At 42.0% G+C, this 7,858-nt stretch overlaps 1 pseudogene; it reads left to right on the forward strand.

The window, feature by feature from the left end:
- The first annotated feature begins 1,982 nt into the window (after window positions 1–1,982).
- On the forward strand, window positions 1,983–2,100 carry LOC126163686 (5S ribosomal RNA; annotated as a pseudogene).
- Window positions 2,101–7,858: the final 5,758 nt, after the last annotated feature.

Here is a 7,858-nt window from a genome sequence, read left to right on the forward strand (position 1 = left end):
CCGTACTATCATCTTCGATGGTGTTTCCTGTAGGTAGCGGCATGCGTAGCCAACAGGATGTTAGCGTATAAAGTTCATCACACCCAGCCCGTATACCATAAATTCACAACATATGTAGTGGGTGGTGGTAACCGCCATGTAAAATGTTTGAAATTTGATAGTGCTTTTGAATACATCTGAAAAATCGGCTCTGTGCAGTAAAAGCATTCGTCGGCGCACATTCATTGTTACTTTCGTTGCAGTTCAACATTCGTTTTTAAGTACAACGTGTTTGGTTTTATTGGTCAAAAATTCGTCATGTTCTAACGGCACTATCCCAACTCTCCTATAAATCGACAGCCAAATCTAAAGACGCACGTTGCTTTCCTTTTTTCTCTAAATCTCAGTTGATTAATTAGTACTGTGCACTTGACTAAGGTACTTAATCACTCTCAATAATGTAGACAAATGGTCGCCGCTACATAGTAATTTTGAAGAAGCTGCTTAGTTTAATGCAAGAAAATTAGCGTAATTAATTACTTCAAGTTAAGAAAATAAGTGCATGAGTGTTGCTTGTTGTACACAACAGTTAACCAGTGAACACTAGAAATGGGTACAGTGTGCCTAGACTGTTACATACCAAACAAATAGGCAATCAACATCCGAGATCACTGCAGACTAGTCGTTAATAAACACCATTACTTCCTACCTGCTTGTCCATCTTCGTCTTCAGTACAGTTTGTGGGAGTGCAGTAGACATAGCTGAGACAGAAGCCACTACTTACATTGAATGATCAACCTGAAAGTGAAATGATCCTAAAAAAAATATTGTGAAAGACTTACACTTGAGAAGTTTATTGTACGATAATCTGATTATAGTCGCGAAAATTAACTTCGAAAAGTAGCATAAATATTATGTAAACTAACATTAGCTCTGGCTGACTTGGAAAGCTCTTATGATGTCTTAAAACATGAGAAAACAGAATTACTGTTTCCTGTGTTAAATTCAGTACTGTATCGATTAAAATACTGTGTAGACTTAGAAGTTATTTCTCGGCATGAATTTAACTAACCACTAACGCAATGTAGTTACTTGGAAAGTTAAGAATGTGAGGCTACAAAAGCAGTTAACTTCACAGACACTGAGAATCACTACTACTTGATCCGTATAATCAAAAGCAAGTCATACAGCAATTTCAAGTTTTTCAAGTTTCGTACGTACATTAACCGCATTGCAATAGCAAACTATATTTCATTTACTTCCGCTGTAGCCTAATACTGTAATCACTTCATTACTTCTCAGTGCTGTATACTTTAAGACATAAAAATCAGCCGCAGTTAAATTCTCTGTTAGCCGATAATAAGTGTATCTGTTATTACTTTCATAAGCTTCAGTAAGCATTGATATAACCACTTTCACTATTACTGAAGAAATACAGCACAGAAACAGTTTCTTACAAGTAGTCTCAACAAAGTACACCACTGCCATGCAGAACTTAATGACAAGATAGATAAAGGAAGATAACATACTAACAACTCAATGAGAATGAATGAAAGTGCGGGAGGACGTTGCCAGAAGTCTTCCAGTCGAACCACAAAATTAAAAAAGACACCCAACACACAAAAGCCTTCTCACCAACTTGCAAACACACAGAACACACAAACGAGCACTCATGAATAAGAAACACCCACAGCAACAAACGAGTGGTTCACTCTTATCTAAAACAACAAAGCAGCCCACAGAATAGGCAACATACTCAAAAAACAAGGGCTAAAAACAGCCTACAGGACAAACAACTCAACACAGAGGATACTAGGGACAACCAACACAAGCACAGACAAACACAACACATCTGTTATTTACCAACTAACGTGTTAAGACTGCAAATCAGTTTATATAGGACAGACAAGCAGAAACTTTAATATCAGACACACAGAACACAGGAGAGCATTAAAAAGTAACAGCTGTCACTCCACATTTGCTGAACACCTTATCGACAATAGGCAACGGCCTTGCCGCTTTGGATACACCGGTTCCCGTGAGAGCACCGAAGTTAAGCGCTGTCGGGCGTGCCTGGCACTTGGATGGGTGACCTTCCGGGCCGCCATGTGCTGTTGCCGTTTTTCGGGTGCACTCAGGCTCGTGATGCCAATTGAGGAGCTACTCGACCGAACAGTAGCGGCTCCGGTCAAAGAAAACCATCATACCGACCGGGAGAGCGGTGTGCTGACCACACCTATCCGCATCCTCAACTGAGAATGGCACGGCGGTCGGATGGTCCCGATGGGCCACTTGTGGCCTGAAGACGGAGTGCTTGTTTTTATGGACAATAACCATATCCCAACAGACATAAACACTGATTTGAAAATTCTCAAATGATGCAACAGCCCCCCCACAAAAACTAATAATCGAAGAAAATTATCAAATACAAAAAGCCATAGTTGAAGAAAAGGAAGTAATAAATGAATATACGGCACTCTGCAACGGAACTGTTCTCTGCCCTCAAAGAATTAGTAGATAATGCCAACCTATAGAACCTCCCCACCCAAACACACACACACACATACTCTCTCTCTCTCTCTCTCACTCTCTCTCTCTCTCTCTCTCTCATCAGAGATTCAAAACTACCGGCAATGACTTCTTCAACTTTTCCACTGTCTGCCATCTTGTTTTCACACCTTGTACTGTTCCACTGTCCGCTATCTTGTTATCAAATGGCTCTGAGCACTATGCGACTTAACTTCTGAGGTCATCAGTCGCCTAGAACTTAGAACTAATTAAACCTAACTAACCTTAGGACATCACACACATCCATGCCCGAGGCAGGATTCGAACCTGTGACCGTAGCGGTCGCTCGGTTCCAGACTGTAACGCCTAGAACCGCACGGCCACTCCGGCCGGCTCTTGTTATCACAGCTGTGACACAGTGACAGTGACAATTCAAAACACTGAACTTGACAATGAAGAAGATAACGAAAAAAGAAACTGTAAGTGAAACATGATGTAAATAGATACACATACACAAAACCTTTCACATAAATTATTAATCCCAGGCATAGCCACAACTGTTTAGATATTGTAATTTTTGCGTAAACGTTTTGCCTACATCAAGTTGTATATAGTTGCAGGTGACAAACTGTAAAGAAAAACAGCACTATAAAAGCGTAATACGACAAACTGTAAAGAAAAACAGACACTATAAAAGCGTAATACAGCAGGAAAACCACACCATGTGGTAAGAAGGTATGAATGCACAATTTTATATGCTCCTCAAAAACGTGTAATTACGATTTAGAAACTAATATTTGTATGTATATAAACAGTAAAGAACATTCATTATGTTTAACAGCCATAATAATAAAAAAACCACTGATGATGCTGCAACTGCAGTGAAACACATCTGTGACAAAAAAAAAAACAAAATTGTGTTTTGCTTAAGGCGGACCCCACTCAAACACATATGTTACATGATACCGGTATGTCAAGCGTGTCTATAACGCCAACGCGAGGCAGTTGATGGAACGAGCGGTTACAGTGAACCGTGTTGGTGCTCTTCATTACAAGGTGGTCTGGAGACAACATTTGGATGATTTGACACGGGAAAGAACTGTCGGGTAACTGGAAGAAGAACGAAGTGTGACCACTGTAGTCCAGGAGTTCGGTATTGCGCGCAGCATTGTGTCACGTGCATGAGGAGCGATCCAAAACACAGGCACAGCTGCCCAATGAGGAGGAGGTGTACGATCGTGGTACCACGAAAAACCGAGGAGCCGCCAGCAGCAGCCATAGGAGGCAAAAAATTCTGAAGATGGCTTCAACATAAGCAGAAAAACAAATATTATTGCGATCTCGACTGTTGGTTTTAACCTAAATAGGAGAGGAGGTGGTCAGCACTAATGCGCTGATTCCTGGACTCGGGTAGGCGCGCCGGCCCCGGATCGAATCCGCCTGGCGGATTAACGACGAGGGCCAGTTTGCTGGCCAGCCTGGATGTAGTTTTTAGGCGGTTTTCCACATCCCGCTAGGTGAATACTGGGCTGGTCCCCAAGTTCCGCCTCAGTTACACGACTCACAGACATTTGAAAACGTTCGCACTATTTCATGACTTACACTGGATGCAGACAGCTGGGGTATAATACTTCCGTCCTGGGGGGTTTGGGGTGGCGGCAGGAAGGGCATCCGGTCACCCTCTACAATTAACACTGCCAAATCCGTAATAACAAAGCCGACATCGCGTTGGAGCGGAACAAAGGCCCCGAGAAAGAAAGAAACAAAGGAGAGGAGATGGTCAACCACGGTCACTACAGCGACAGATGGGGCTCCGTTGTGATAATGGTGAGAAGGGACTCATGTGAAACAGTAGGTGCAACTGAACGATAAAGGGAAAAAAGCAACAAACTCCAAAAACTGAATTTTTTCAGGAGAAGTACAATAAACTTCCAAGCACTTAAACTCAGTTACATTTTTACACTTACGTTCAACAGTATTTTTAAATTTTATGTGAATTCTTGCTTGCTTATCCCAGAAATGATAAAAGCGTTAAGTTTTTATTTCATTACCACAATAAATGAAATAATGAATGGACTATGTTGGTTTTCCCCCTGCAGTTTCCAATAAACAAATCGGAACTTCTTATAACACTATTTGAGAGCACATGGTTTTGTGTTGACAGTGAATATTATTTCAGTCTATAAAGACTTTGACCTATTATAATCAATGTTCAGAAAATAAACCAAGTTCAGGAACCACGTGTAATAAAATGGCATTCCCTTTAAAATCGGATTCATTATCGGAGATATCTTATCGTTCAGATGACAGTCTGAGCTGACGGACAGCAAGAAGTTGGCTGTAATTCTCCCTGGACCTCTCATCCTCACAGACCATAACCTACAAGTCTTTGCACCTTTGGGTAGAAGAATAGACGCCTAGTAGGGATGTTCAGGTTCCTGAAGATCTAGGAGATATCGTTGTTTCGCCTGCTTCTTCCGTTGATCCTTTATGTACGCTATGAAGAATAGTCCGTTACAAGCGTCTCTATGTGATTGGGGCCCGGGTTCGATTCCGGGCAGGGGGCTGGGTGTTGTGTGTCCTTCATCATCATTTTCATCAGCATTGACTCGCAAGTCGCCGATGTGGCGTCACCTAAAAAGGACTTGCAATACGGCGGCCGAACCCCCCCGAATGTGGCCTCCCGGCCAACAATGCTGTACGATCATTTCATTTTTCATCTGATATGGGTTTTTGATTTTATTCGAATGAATCTTAACTGTTTCACTGGTCTGACAGCAAAATAAAGCATTTTCATGTATGACTTGGAAGAAAGAAATTTACTCCAGCTTTTAAAAAAATGGCTCTGAGCACTTAACTTCTGAGGTCGTCAGTCCCCTAGAACTTAGAACTACTTAAACCTAACTAACCTAAGGACATCATTCACATCCATGCCCGAGGCAGGATTCGAACCTGCGACCGTAGCGGTCGCGCAGCTTTTAAACATGGTCTGTTCACGCGAGACAACAATAAACAGACTTGGCTCTACTCCGGCCCTTGCGATCACTTCTCTCCAGCTCTCAGGAGTTTCAGCCTTTGCACACTTGGGGTCCAGTACCATATCGTCACCTGGCTCCATGAAAGAATGGTCACGCACTGCATGTGTACAGATCAACTTCTCGGATCGCATTAATTCAACAGTGACGCAGTCAAGAATTGAATGATGTGGTTTTTGTTTTGCCCCCCGCATGAGTACGCGAAAACATGAAGCATTTGAAGCTCTTTCTACAGGTAAATCTAGACAAAATTGATGAAGCATTGACGCAACATCATCTGACGCCTTCTTTCTCACGGCATGGCCATAGACATACATAACTGATAAGCCAGTTGATACAGTATGGATAACGAAAATGTAGACAGAAAGCTGTCTTCTGAAGTAGACCTCACTTGAGGTTAATTTGGTGCAGGGCGATGTTTACCGAAATCTACTGCAATGACCTCAGTAGTTGGTGATTGTTTTGTCTCCTTTTTGGCATTTCTTTTCGTCATTTAGAACCATTCAGCCTTCTTGCGGTGCAGTATACTTTCATTTTCCATGTTCTTGTGATCCTCCTGCAGCATTTTCCTATTTCCTTCTCTTGTTTCATTATATATTTTCCTGTTGAAATCAGTTATTTTAGCTTTCTGTTCATCATACCAACAGCATATTTCTGTTCGAGAGTAGTCGAAAGCGATGTTGAACTTTGGGACAAAACAATGCTTGAATGTTTCATAAGATGTCCAAATGTCTAGATATTTAGTAAGAAAACTGAAAGTTCCTCGACATTTAAATGTTCTGGAAGACAAACTGTTTTAGAGTTTTTGAAACTATAATGTACTTTTCTTCCTTTTAAGATACAGAAAACCACCTTCCTGCTGCACGAGTCTTTTCAGGGAGCTTATGAGGTTCTACATCTACATCTACATCTACATTTATACTCCACAAGCCACCCAACAGTGTGTGACCGAGGGCACTTTACGTGCCACTGTCATTACCTCCCTTTCCTGTTCCAGTCGCGTATGGTTCGCGGGAAGAACGATTGCCGAAAAGCCTCCGTGCGCGCTCGAATCCCTCTAATTTTACAATCGTGATCTCCTCGGGAGGTATAAGTAGGGGGAAGCAATATATTCGATACCTCATCCAGAAACGCACCCTCTCGAAACCTGGACAGCCACCTACACCGCGATGCAGAGCGCCTCTCTTGCAGAGTCTGCCACTTGAGTTTGCTCAACATCTCCGTAACGCTATCACGCTTGCAAAATAACCCTGTGACGAAATGCGCCGCCCTTCTTTGGATCTTCTCTATCTCCTCCGTCAACCCGACCTGGTACGGATCCCACACTGATGAGCAATACTCAAGTATAGGTCGAACGAGTGTTTTGTAAACCACCTCCTTTGTTGATGGACTACATTTTCTAAGGACTCTCCCAATGAATTTCAACCTGGCACCCACCTTACCAACAATTAATTTTATATGATAATTCCACTTCAAATAGTTCCGCACGCATACTCCCAGATATTTTACAGAAGTAACTGCTACCAGTGTTTATTCCGCTATCATATAATCATACAATAAAGGATCCTTCTTTCTATGTATTCGCAATACATTACATTTGTCTATGTTAAGGGTTAGTTGCCACTCCCTGAACCAAGTGCCTATCCACCGCAGATCTTCCTGCATTTCGCTGCAATTTTTAATGCTGCAACTTTTCTGTAAACTACAGCATCATCCGCGAAAAGCCACATGGAACTTCCGACACTATCTACTAGGTCATTTATATATATTGTGAAAAGCAATGGTCCCATAACACTCACCTGTGGCACGCCAGAGGTTACTTTAACGTCTGTAGACGTCTCTCCATTGAGAACAACATGCTGTGTTCTGTTTGCTAAAAACTCTTCAATCCAGCCACACAGCTGGTCCGATATTCCGTAGGCTCTTACTTTCTTTATCAGTCGACAGTCCGGAACTGTATCGAACGCCTTCCGGAAGTCAAGAAAAATGACATCTACCTGGGAGCCTGTATCTAATATTTTCTGGGTCTCATGAACAAATACAGCGAGTTGGGTCTCACATGATCGCTGTTTCCGGAATCCATGTTGATTCCTACAGAGTAGATTCTGGGTTAGTGTGCGTTCCTCGTGGATAAACTCGTCATTTGCCAGTTTTTCTTAAAGATGTTTTGATTGCGTGTAAAAGGAAAAGTTTAATCCAAGAAACTGAGTGAAATGTTTTAAAAAATACTGGCACGCCCCCTGCTTCACTATTCCTTATCACCCTAGCTTTGTAGCTATAGGAATTATCATTTAACCTAGAATTTTCTTCATTCCGCCTCGGTCTGAGCCGTTCT

Source organism: Schistocerca cancellata, chromosome 2 (assembly GCF_023864275.1).
Source record: "Schistocerca cancellata isolate TAMUIC-IGC-003103 chromosome 2, iqSchCanc2.1, whole genome shotgun sequence".
NCBI classification, from domain to species: Eukaryota; Metazoa; Arthropoda; class Insecta; order Orthoptera; family Acrididae; genus Schistocerca; species Schistocerca cancellata.